This window comes from Lepidochelys olivacea, assembly GCF_965140295.1.
Source record: "Lepidochelys olivacea isolate rLepOli2 genome assembly, chromosome: 8".
Classification (NCBI taxonomy): Eukaryota; Metazoa; Chordata; order Testudines; family Cheloniidae; genus Lepidochelys; species Lepidochelys olivacea.
In genome coordinates this window covers 31,780,671-31,791,448 of record NC_140418.1, presented here as the reverse complement: position 1 = coordinate 31,791,448, position 10,778 = coordinate 31,780,671, and the positions used below count along the sequence as shown (strand labels likewise).

At 52.0% G+C, this 10,778-nt stretch overlaps 1 long non-coding RNA gene across 1 annotated transcript; it reads right to left on the bottom strand.

Annotated features, from left to right (window-relative positions):
- Window positions 1–7,936: 7,936 nt before the first annotated feature.
- LOC311525138 lies at window positions 7,937–9,596 on the bottom strand. The gene is made up of 3 exons (XR_014712698.1): window positions 9,567–9,596; window positions 8,705–8,802; window positions 7,937–8,002 (listed from the first exon to the last, which is right to left on the bottom strand). It is a non-coding gene; the product is annotated as an uncharacterized lncRNA (long non-coding RNA).
- Window positions 9,597–10,778: the final 1,182 nt, after the last annotated feature.

The window sequence follows — 10,778 nt, the reverse complement described above, 5'->3', positions numbered from 1 at the left end:
GCAAACTCCAGCTGGATCAAACCCAGAGTGAGTTTTTCCCTGACATTTTTAGTAAAAGACTTTCAATCCAAAGATACCACTGGAATGAAATGGCCTTCAAACTCGTCCACCTTGAAATTAGTCAGCTATTGTTTAGAGAAAAAGGAATTTAAAAAGAAAAATCTTACTTTGGATAACATTCCTTAGGATGGCTGTGAGGAATTAGCACATTAGTAATGCTAAGTCCTATACATCTTAAGTTCCTAACCACATTACAGAGGTCAGTGGCCCACTGGGTTCTCTGATAGGTCTGCTACAGTCAGGAAATATATTTCTTCTTAGCCTGACAGCAAACGATCCAGCATATTGTGCTGCAAAAATCAATAAAGCCATCCCTGGTGCAATGGGCTGGGGCTTGCTGTTTTTGTGTTTAGAGTGCATGTTGTTGTGTTTGGTCCTTTGTCCCTAGGGCAACACAAATCCAATTCCTGAGATACAATATAACTGTCTATTGATTGGTTTCAGAGTAACAGCCGTGTTAGTCTGTATTCACAAAAAGAAAAGGAGTACTTGTGGCACCTTAGAGACTAACCAATTTATTAGAGCATAAGCTTTCGTGAGCTACAGCTCACTTCATCAGATGCATAAGTGGAAACTGCAGCAGACTTTATATATACACAGAGAATATGAAACAATACCTCCTCCTACCCCACTGTCCTCGCAAAAAGAAAAGGAGTACTTGTGGCACCTTAGAGACTAACCAATTTATTAGAGCATAAGCTTTCGTGAGCTACAGCTCATTGTTTCATTCCACCATGTGGGCCAGAAGCACCAGCCAACCAAACAGGACTCTCTGGATAAGAGTACGGTGGTTCATGTGCCCCGCCCCTGAACTGCCCAACCCTCAGCCTGTCCCTTTTTACCTGACCCCAACTGCTGTTAACCACCTGCCACCGTCCCCGCTGGGGCATCAGCAATGGAGGGCACAGGGTGACCTCCGCTGCTGCCATGCCCACCGCCTCCCCAGACTCTAGGGGAGCCCCCCCTGCTGGAGAGAAAGGCCAGGGCAAGAAGAAGGGGAAGGGCCCCACTAAAACCACCAGGCCCTCCATGGCAGGGGCCACCCCCACTGCTGCGGCCCCGCCACCAACCATGGCATCCCTCCCCACTGCCCCCTCCACCAGCTCTGCGGGTGTCCCTTCCTCACACCCCAGGATGTGTGCCCGGGCGGCGGCAGCCTCCCCGCCTGCTGCCTCGTCATCTCTCACCCGCCCTTTCCACCCTGGGTAAACCTGTTTCTGTCATCAGCCCTCTCCCTTTGGGCTGCAAGGACCCCACCCTCCATCACATCTTTTCCTTCCACTGGCAAGTGCAGCTTCTACTGCCGTCGGTGGTGCGTGATGGAGAGGCACTCAAGGGGTCCTTCCTAGTCCCCCACCAGGGGGCCCGTTACCAGGTGTATTTCTCCATGGGGGAAGCCCGGTGCTACCTCTGCTGGGCGTCAGGGCATGTCCGGAGGGACTGCCCCTTAGCCCGGCAAGGAGAGGCACCTGGGATCCCCGAGACCCGGCAGGACATCGGCCCCGTCATTGCCGATGCCCCTGGCTGCCCGATACCTGAACCTGCCTCCCCTCCTCTTCGGACCACCACTTCTCCCACTCAGGCCCAAGGGGCACCTCCCCTACAATACCCAGACGAGCGGGAGAGCCCCGCCCTTGCTGCTGACAATCTGGCGGGGCTTATGGAGGAGGGTGTGGCAGAGATACCACCAGGCATGGGAGAGAGCCTGCCCCAGGGAGAATCCTCCCTCCCTTATGCTGCCCCACTGTTCCCCCCCAAGCCGCTGAGCCATCGCCTTTACCCCCTGATACGACCCCTGCGAACCAGCCCCCAGATGATGCCATGGAGGGCTGGGCCCCAGTCCAGGGGAAGCGAGGCAAGCGGAAGGCTCAAGCTCTGCCTCATCTACCCGAGGCGGAGGCCCCCTGGAAGACCAGGAAGGGGGCACCGATGCCGAACCTTCCGCTTTGCCTACGAGTGCGTCCCATCCACCGATGTCAGACAGGAAAGACATGGTAGCACTGGAGGGTAGTGTCTCCCCTCCATGGGAGACTCTCCCCTCCGAGACCCTCAAGGAAGCCCCTTCTGTCCTGATACTACCTGAAGCCCCCATGAACCCCGAGGCAACCGTCGTGGCGGGTGCCAGCGGGGAGAACCCCGGGGCGACGGAAAGTGTCCTCTCCTCCATGTTCGAGGAGATCAAGGCCCTAGATCTGACCCCGGTCGCCCAGGGGGAGGACAACCTTTTGCCAGCAAACCTCGATTTGGGCAACTTCACTCCACTCCTCTTTTCCCCATGCTCCCTCCCCCTAACTGCTGCTTCTCCTCCCACCTCCGAGGAGCCTCTAGACTCCTCCATCGACCTGGCCACTGATGGCACCCCGCTGACCAAACCTGCTCAGGTGACAGCCGGCAGCACGCGACCGGGACACGAGCCGCCAGGGGCACTCCCTGTTGGTGCGGAGCAATCGATTTCCTTCCCGGGCGGGGGCCCAACAGAAGATAATCCACCTCCTGATGCTGTGGCCGCTAAATCCACCATAGAGCCCGCGCCCGGTATCACTGAGAGCTCCCTCCCAACCCCTTTAACCCTCAAGCCTGATTGGGAGGCGCCACCATCCAGCTGCTTACCTCCTGAAACCCAGAACCTCGCCTGTGCCCATGCCCCAGCCCCTACCCCTATCCAGTCTACCTCCTGCGATATTATCGCCGCCCCTGCCTCCTTCCCTTTTCCAACCGATGACCCCCAAGGAGCGGCCTTTATGTTCTCCTGCCCCAACCCATTAGGGGCTGCTCTTTTCCCTCCACCGCCCCCTTTCACCCCAGGGCTTGAGGCGGGCCTAGAAGCTCCAGCCCATCAGGCACCCCATCGGGGGTCCGCACCCTGCTTGCCCATTTAAGTGGGCCACGGGGCTGCACCAAGGGCCCTGCCAGGGAACAGCCAGGAAACCGTAACACCCCCCCCCCCATGAGCTGCGAGGAGAGCTGCGGAAGTTTTTAGAGGATGTCTGTGGCTCCCGCAACAAGGTACAGCTTGCTCTCCAGCGATGGGGGGATTTTTTTCAAATCCTCCGGGCCACAAGGGCCCCTATGGGGGAAGGTAAAGAGACGGGGAAGCAGGATGCCGCAGCCTACTGGCGGGTCCGCGTCTTCCGTGACCAATTACTCACCTACGGGATGGGTCAAGGACTATTGCGCGGCCCACTGGGGGATGCAAGCATCCCTGCCAGTGAGGATCCCCCCCAGCCCTCCTCATGACACCTCTCACAATCGCAACGTTGAATACCCGGGGTTGTAGGATGGCTCTCCGCAGGTCCCAGGTGCTCTCCTTCCTTCGGGAGACCCATACGGATCCGACCACCGAAGATAGTTGGCGGGTGGAGTGGGGGGACAGGGTCTACTTTAGCCATTCCACGATTCGGCAGGCTGGAGTGGCGACCCTGTTCTCCCCCAACCTACGGCCTGAGGTGCTAGGGGTTGCCAAGGCCGTGCAGGGTCGCCTGCTTCATCTCCGGGTCTGTATAGAGGGGCTCGTGGTTAACCTCGTTAACGTCTATGCCCTGACATCGGGCGCGGGGCGGCTGCAATTCTATCAGCAGGTGTCCGCCTTCCTCGGAACCTTAGACTCTCACGAGTGCTTGGACCTGGGAGGGGATTTTAATACCACCCACAAAGAGCGAGACCGCTCGGGGACCAAGCAGTGCCCAGCTGCTACGGACACCCTCCGGGAGATAGTTGAACATCACTCCCTAGTGGACATGTGGTGTGACCACCACCCGGATGACACTTCCACGTTCACCTTTGTCCGGGTGCAAGCCCATCGGTCGAGCCACTCTCGGTTGGACCGCATTTATCTATCACGCTTCCATCTCTCATGAGCCCACTCCTCCAGCATTCGGCTGGCCCCATTTTCTGACCATCACCTAGCCACCATGACAGCCTCCCTCTGTGCGGAGAGGCCAGGGCCAGCCTATTGGCATTTTAACAACAGCCTGTTGGAGGATGAGGGCTTCATGACATCCTTTCGGGAATTCTGGCTGGCCTGGCGAGGGCAGCGGCATGCCTTTCCCTCGGCGCAGCGATGGTGGGACCTGGGGAAGGTGCGCGCCCGGCTTTTCTGCTGCGACTACACCTGGGGCACCAGCCAACGGAGAAATGCGGCGATAGAGCAGTTCGAACGGGAGGTCTTAGAGCTGGAGAGGCGTCTGGCCACCAGCCCTGAAGACTCGCTCCTCTGCGGAGCATGCCAGGAGAAGCAGGAGGAGCTCCGGGCCCTCGAGGACCATCGGGCCCGGGGCACCTTTGTTCGATCCCGCATCTGCCTCCTTTGGGAGATGGATCGCGACTCCCGCTTCTTCTATGAACTGGAGAAAACAAGGGGGGGCTAAGAAACGCGTCACCTGCCTCCTGGCAGAAGATGGCACCCCCCTCACGGAACCGGCGGAGATGTGCGGGAGGGCCCGAGCCTTCTACGCAAGTCTCTTCTCCCCAGATCCAACCGACCCTAGCGCCTGCAGAGTGCTTTGGGAGGAGCTCCCTACGGTCAGCACGAGTGACCGAGACCGGCTAGAGTTGCCTCTCACTCTGGCCGAGTTCTCAGAAGCCCTCCATCATATGCCCACTAATAAGTCTCCAGGCATGGACAGGCTGACCGTGGAGTTCTACCGCGTGTTTTGGGACATCCTCGGCCCAGACCTAGTCACCGTCTGGGCCGAGTCTCTGCAGAGCGGGGTCCTTTCATGCAGGCGAACTGTACTCACCTTATTGCCGAAGAAGGGAGACCTCCGCGATTTACAAAATCGGCGTCCCGTCTCGCTCCTCAACACGGACTACAAAATCGTAGCGAAAGCAATCTCGCTGCAGCTAGGGTCTGTGCTGGCTGACGTGATCCACTCAGACCAGACCTACACCGTCCCGGACCGCAGTATCTTTGATAACCTATTTCAGGTTCAGGACCTCTTGGAACTCGGGCGTAGAGACAGTCTGTCGTTCGCTCTCCTGTCCCTAGATCAGGAGAAGGTGTTCGATAGGGTGGACCACGGGTACCTCTTGAGCGCTCTACAGGCATTTGGCTTCGGACCCCAGTTTGTGGGTTTTCCCCGGCTGCTGTACGCTTCTGTAGAGTGTCTGGTTAAGCTCAACTGGACCCTGACAGAACCGGTCAGCTTTGGGTGAGGAGTACAGCAGGGGTGCCCCCTCTCGGGCCAGCTGTATGCTCTGGTGATCGAGCCCTTCCTCTGTCTCCTCCGCAGGACGTTGACAGGGTTGGTGTTGCAGGAGCCGGAGCTGCAGCTGGTCCTGTTGGCATACCCTGATGACATGCTCCTCATGATCCAGGACCCCGGCAACTTGGCGCGGGTGAGGCTTGCCAGGCCATCTATTCAGCAGCCTCCTCCACCCGGGTCAACTGGGTCAAGAGCTCTGGCTTTGTGGTAGGAGACTGGCGGCAGGTGAGCTCCCTCCCACCTGCGCTTCAGACCATCCGGTGGAGCGCGGGTCCGCTGCTCTACCTCAGCGTTTACCTTTCTGCCACGCATCCCTCTCCTCTGGAGAACTGGGAAATTTTAGAGGGCGGGGTGATAGAGCGGCTCCGGAAATGGACGGGACTACTCTGATGTCTCTCCCTCCGAGGGAGAGCACTGGTGCTTAATCAACTAGTCCTGTCCATGCTCTGGTACCAGCTCAACATCCTGGTCCCAGCCCCGGGTTTCCTGACCAACCTCCGGACATCAATTCTGGGGTTCTTTTGGTCAGGAATGCACTGGGCCCCTGTAGGGGTTCTTCATCTACCCCTGAGGGAAGGAGGACAAGGCCTGAAGTGTCTACACACTCAGGTCTGTGTCTTCTGCCTCCAGGCCCTGCAGAGCCTCCTCTATGGTGCAAGCAGTTCAGCGTAGAGCACACTGGCGCACACCATCCTGCGCCACATCCGAGAGCTCCGATACAACCAGCAGCTCTTTCATCTCCATCCGGGAGGTCTTCCGCGAGACCTCTCCGGGCTGCCGGTCTTCTACCAGGACCTCCTCCGGACTTGGAAACTGTTTTTAATGACCAGGTCCGTGGTGGCCACCAAGGGGGTTGATCTCCTCACAGAACCCCTGCTACACAACCCCCAGCTCCGTGTGCAGGTGGTGGAGTCCCGCTCGGTGCGCCAGAGCTTGATCCTGGCAGAAGTCAAGAGAGTTGGAGACCTCCTGGACTACGACCGGGGAGACTGGCTAGATCCCCTGACGCTCGCTCGGTGCATGGGGCTCTCCAGACCTCGTACCCCCCAGCGCGTACTTCAGGAGGCAAAGGCCGCTTTGCTACCCACTGCTCAAACTTATCTCGACCGGGTCCTGCTCGAGGGCACACTCCGCCCACTCTCTACCCCAGGCCCACTGGATTTTTTAATTGGACCCCTGCCCTGCAGATCCAATCGACCCCCTCACCCCTTCACTGCAAGCCGGCTGCATGAACTGCAGCCGGTACGCTTCCAAACCGTGCCACAGAAACATCTATACACGCTCGTGCTCCACACCCTTCATGCCCTCACCCTAGTGTCCCGCCCCGACACAAAGTGGCGAGACCTTCTGCCACCTTTGGAGGGTGAGCAGCCCCGGTGGGCCAGCCTACATTCCACCTTGGTTCCGAGGCCCGTTGGGGACATCGGTTGGCAGCTCCTTCACGGAGCTGTGAGCAGGGGTATGTACTTGGCACGTTTCACCCCCATCCCAGATACTTATCCCTTTTGTGGTGTGAGGGGAAACCCTGGTGCACGTATATTTGGAGTGCGCTAGGCTGCAGTCCCTATTCCAGCTCCTCACAAATCTCCTATTACGTTTTTGGTTGCATTTTTCCCCTCACCTTTTTATTTATACACTCCCCATCCATGGCCTAACAAAGTTGCAGGATCTCCTAGTTAACCTCCTCCTGGCCCTGGCTAAAATGGCCATCTATAAAACCAGAGAGAGGAGGTTAGCGGATGGAGTTTCCTGTGACTGTGGGGCTGTTTTCCGATCCTCGGTCCGTTCCCGTATCCAGGCAGAGTTCCTCTGGGCGGCGTCCACTGACTCCTTTTGATGCTTTTGAGGAACGGTGGGCGCTGTCCGAGGTTCTCTGCTCGGTGTCCCCATCCGGGTCCCTTTGTCTGACCCTTTGATTGGGGGAGAGAGTAAGAGACCCCAGCCCCAGCCATTGCTGCTGCGGACACCACCACCTTAGAGGGGTTCTTTCACACATGGGTACACGTGCTCCCCTCCCCCCCCGGATTGTCCACCCCACAGCCTGCCCCTCTTATTGGGTGCTTTCAGAGGAGGGAATTGTTGGTGACACTCGGGTGTGGCGCCAGGTAACTCAAGGGGTTGGAAGACCACGAGAGTCGATGAAGCCCCCTTGCTCTGGGCCACCAGGTAACTCAGAAGGGTGGAAGACCACGAGAGTCGAGGAAGCCCCCTGCTCTGGGCCCGGGCAAGCTTGAACACTTCCCTCCCCTGAAGCTAATGAGAAAACAATTGTGATTGATTGCTGTGTTACACATTGCATATGCTGCTATTTTTACTTTGTAAGTGTGTTGTGCAAATAAAAATATTTTTTGCTTCAAAAAAAAATTACTCTCCTATAGCCATCTGGCCCGACCCTGTCACAATAAATGCAGGAAGAAAGTTTTAGAAGAGCCAGTTTTACAAGCCCATGAAATGAGCAAAAACCCCTGTATTACACCAGCAAAGAGCACACTGTGAGATGGAATCAAAGGAATATTTGAGCATTACTGTATCTTTTTGTTTATTCAATAAGATAAGTAATCAGGTGTCCTCTTCAGAATGATTCACTGAATTGAAATTCAGCATTTTAGTTACTGCCTCATGTGTTAATATATGCTAAATTGAGAAGCTGATGGAACTCTCTTCACACAAGGCTGAACATCATTTTCGTTCTCTTCTAGTACAGTAGTCAGAATGGTCACATGACAGTAGATGGATCTCTGGGTTTTTTTTCAAAACAAAATACAAAAAGACATTTTAAAAGCAGCCTATAAAATTGTACTTGTAATTTTCCATACACACCTCTGTACACCTGTGGGGTTTTTACCCAACAGTTTTATGTGCAATTTTAATTGTGCGGATAGCAAATATATATATAGGTGCTCTACAGAAAGCTCATCCCCCCCACCCCGTTTTTGTGCACAAAAGCTTGTGCATATGAAATTTCAGCTAAGGCTTGCGAATCTGAGACATTCAGCTGATGTTCCCCAATATGAAATTTTGACTTTAGCAGACAGTTAAAATTAGGATATAAATGGTTGTAGACTTTATGGGAAAGTATTTATAAGACATGCTTGTCATCAGCTGTACATACTAGATCTGACAGTTAAACTTTGTTTAAGGGGATTTTGACCCTAGAAACTGACAATAGTGCCTACCAACTGAAGGCATACCATCCACAGACTCCAGTAGTTATGTTTTTCAGGTCAAGATTGATCAACAGAGAATATTTTAAAACACAAACTCAGTTGTTTTTTTTTAAATTGGAACCTCAGCATTAACGTCTCTGAACAGAGTCTATTTATTTGACATTTGGCTTCCTGCTTCCACACACCAATACAGAATGCAATTTGGATATATAAAATATTCATACACAAAAAGCAATTGCTATAAAATTATATTAAGCATGAAAGCCTAAATACCAAGACTTGTAATCACTCAGCAGAAGATTAGTAGATGATGCATCTTAACCCATTTGTTCTCCTTTTCAGTTCTTCAAAACGGGCAAAAGAACCCAAACCTGTGGGGGTAGGAGGGGAATATGATTTGCTTAAAATAAAATCTAGTACACAGAGAAGTATTCTTTTCTGTCTAGCTGTAGCCTTAACCCTTTTTGATCTAGCCCCATTATGGAATGAACACCATAATATACTGACAAGCTTTTGAAGTTGGCCCAATAAAATATTACCTCACCCATCTTGTCTTTCTAATATCCTATAACCAACATGGCTACAACAACCCTGCAGATAATATATTGACACATATAACCACTAGTTCACCCTTCACATGGGCACAGCCCTTATATCATAATCTAATCCTATAAATCTTCTTCGCAACAGAGTTGAATTTTGCTCAAAACGAAGAAAAGCCAGTGTCGTCGTAAGATTAAGATTCTTCATTGGATGCAAATTAGCCGGACCTGAGTCTATTTAAATTTGACTTTCTACAGAGTGGATACATTTTAACACCTTTATCCAGTGCTTGTTTTAGTCATTTATATGATTTTTCAATGCCTTCATCTAAGCTCTATATCCCTGAACAAGCTGTATATTACACAACCCAATAAAACAATATTCGATCAATAATTCATCAATCAAGTTGAGTAATACCCAGCAGGACTTATTGTCTCCTGCTTCTGTAAAACCAGTTTCACCAGTACACTTCTGGCAACTGTGTGCCACTAAGGCAATAGAAAGCAGCCATAAACCTAACTTAATTGGCTGGCAAAACCATTTTTATAGATGAATGGGATTGGAGGAGTGGTGCAAAGCAGTCAGGACATACCAGCGAGTCTGGCCCATGAATTCACTAGAGAATCAGTCCCTGAGAAAAAAAGAGAAAGCAAAACTATTAATTATTTGTATTGCAGGCCCCAGTCAGGGATCAGCCCCTCATTATATTAGATGCTGTATCAATTTGTAACCAAAAACAAGGGTCCCTACCCCACAGAGCATACAATCTCACTGTAATGTAAAGCAATTTCCTAGTAACTTTAAGGGTCAACTACTCAACATCCCTAACTTGCAGTATTAGAACTTGTCTACACTACCAGCTGGATCGACAGGCAGTTACCGATCTAGTGGGGGGTCGATTTATCATGTCTACTATTGCAAGGGGAATCAACAGAAGAGCATCTCCCATCTACACAACGCGGTAAAAAGAAAAGGAGTACTTGTGGCACCTTAGAGACTAACCAATTTATCTGAGCATGAGCTTTCGTGAGCTACAGCTCACTTCATCAGATGCATACTATGGAAAGTATAGAAGATCTTTTTATACACACAAAGCATGAAAAAGTGGGTGTTTACCACTACAAAAGGATAATTATTGATTAGCATACACATTGTAAGGAGAGTGGTCACTTTAGATAAGCTATTACCAGCAGGAGAGTGGGGTGGGGGTAGAGAAAACCTTTTGTAGTGGTAAACAACCATTTTTTTCATGCTTTGTGTGTATAAAAAGATCTTCTATACTTTCCACAGTATGCATCCGATGAAGTGAGCTGTAGCTCACGAAAGCTTATGCTCAAGTAAATTGGTTAGTCTCTAAGGTGCCACAAGTACTCCTTTTCTTTTTGCAAATACAGACTAACACGGCTGTTACTCTGAAACCTGTCACAACGCAGTAAGTAGATCTAAGTACGTCGACATAAGCTACGTTATTCACGTAGCTGAAGTTGCGTAACTTAGATTTCCCCCCTTCCCCCATACTGTAGACCAGCCCCTATACTGCAGGGTGAATCTGCACCTAAGCTCAGCTAGACTTAGGCAAAATCAATCAGTTTCTGAGGTGTAAAATAAGCACCTAACTTTTGTTCATACCTTCCTAGCTTCCAAACACCTTAGGGTTAGGCTTTCAAACTACTCAGGCAAGTTGTACTTCCAAAGAAGTGCTAGAGAAACTATGGATGGAGGAATGATTTTTAATTGTGCTATGAATGAAGTTATTAATTACTTTATGTATTACTGGCTGATTAGGAACAAACAGCTCCAGCAA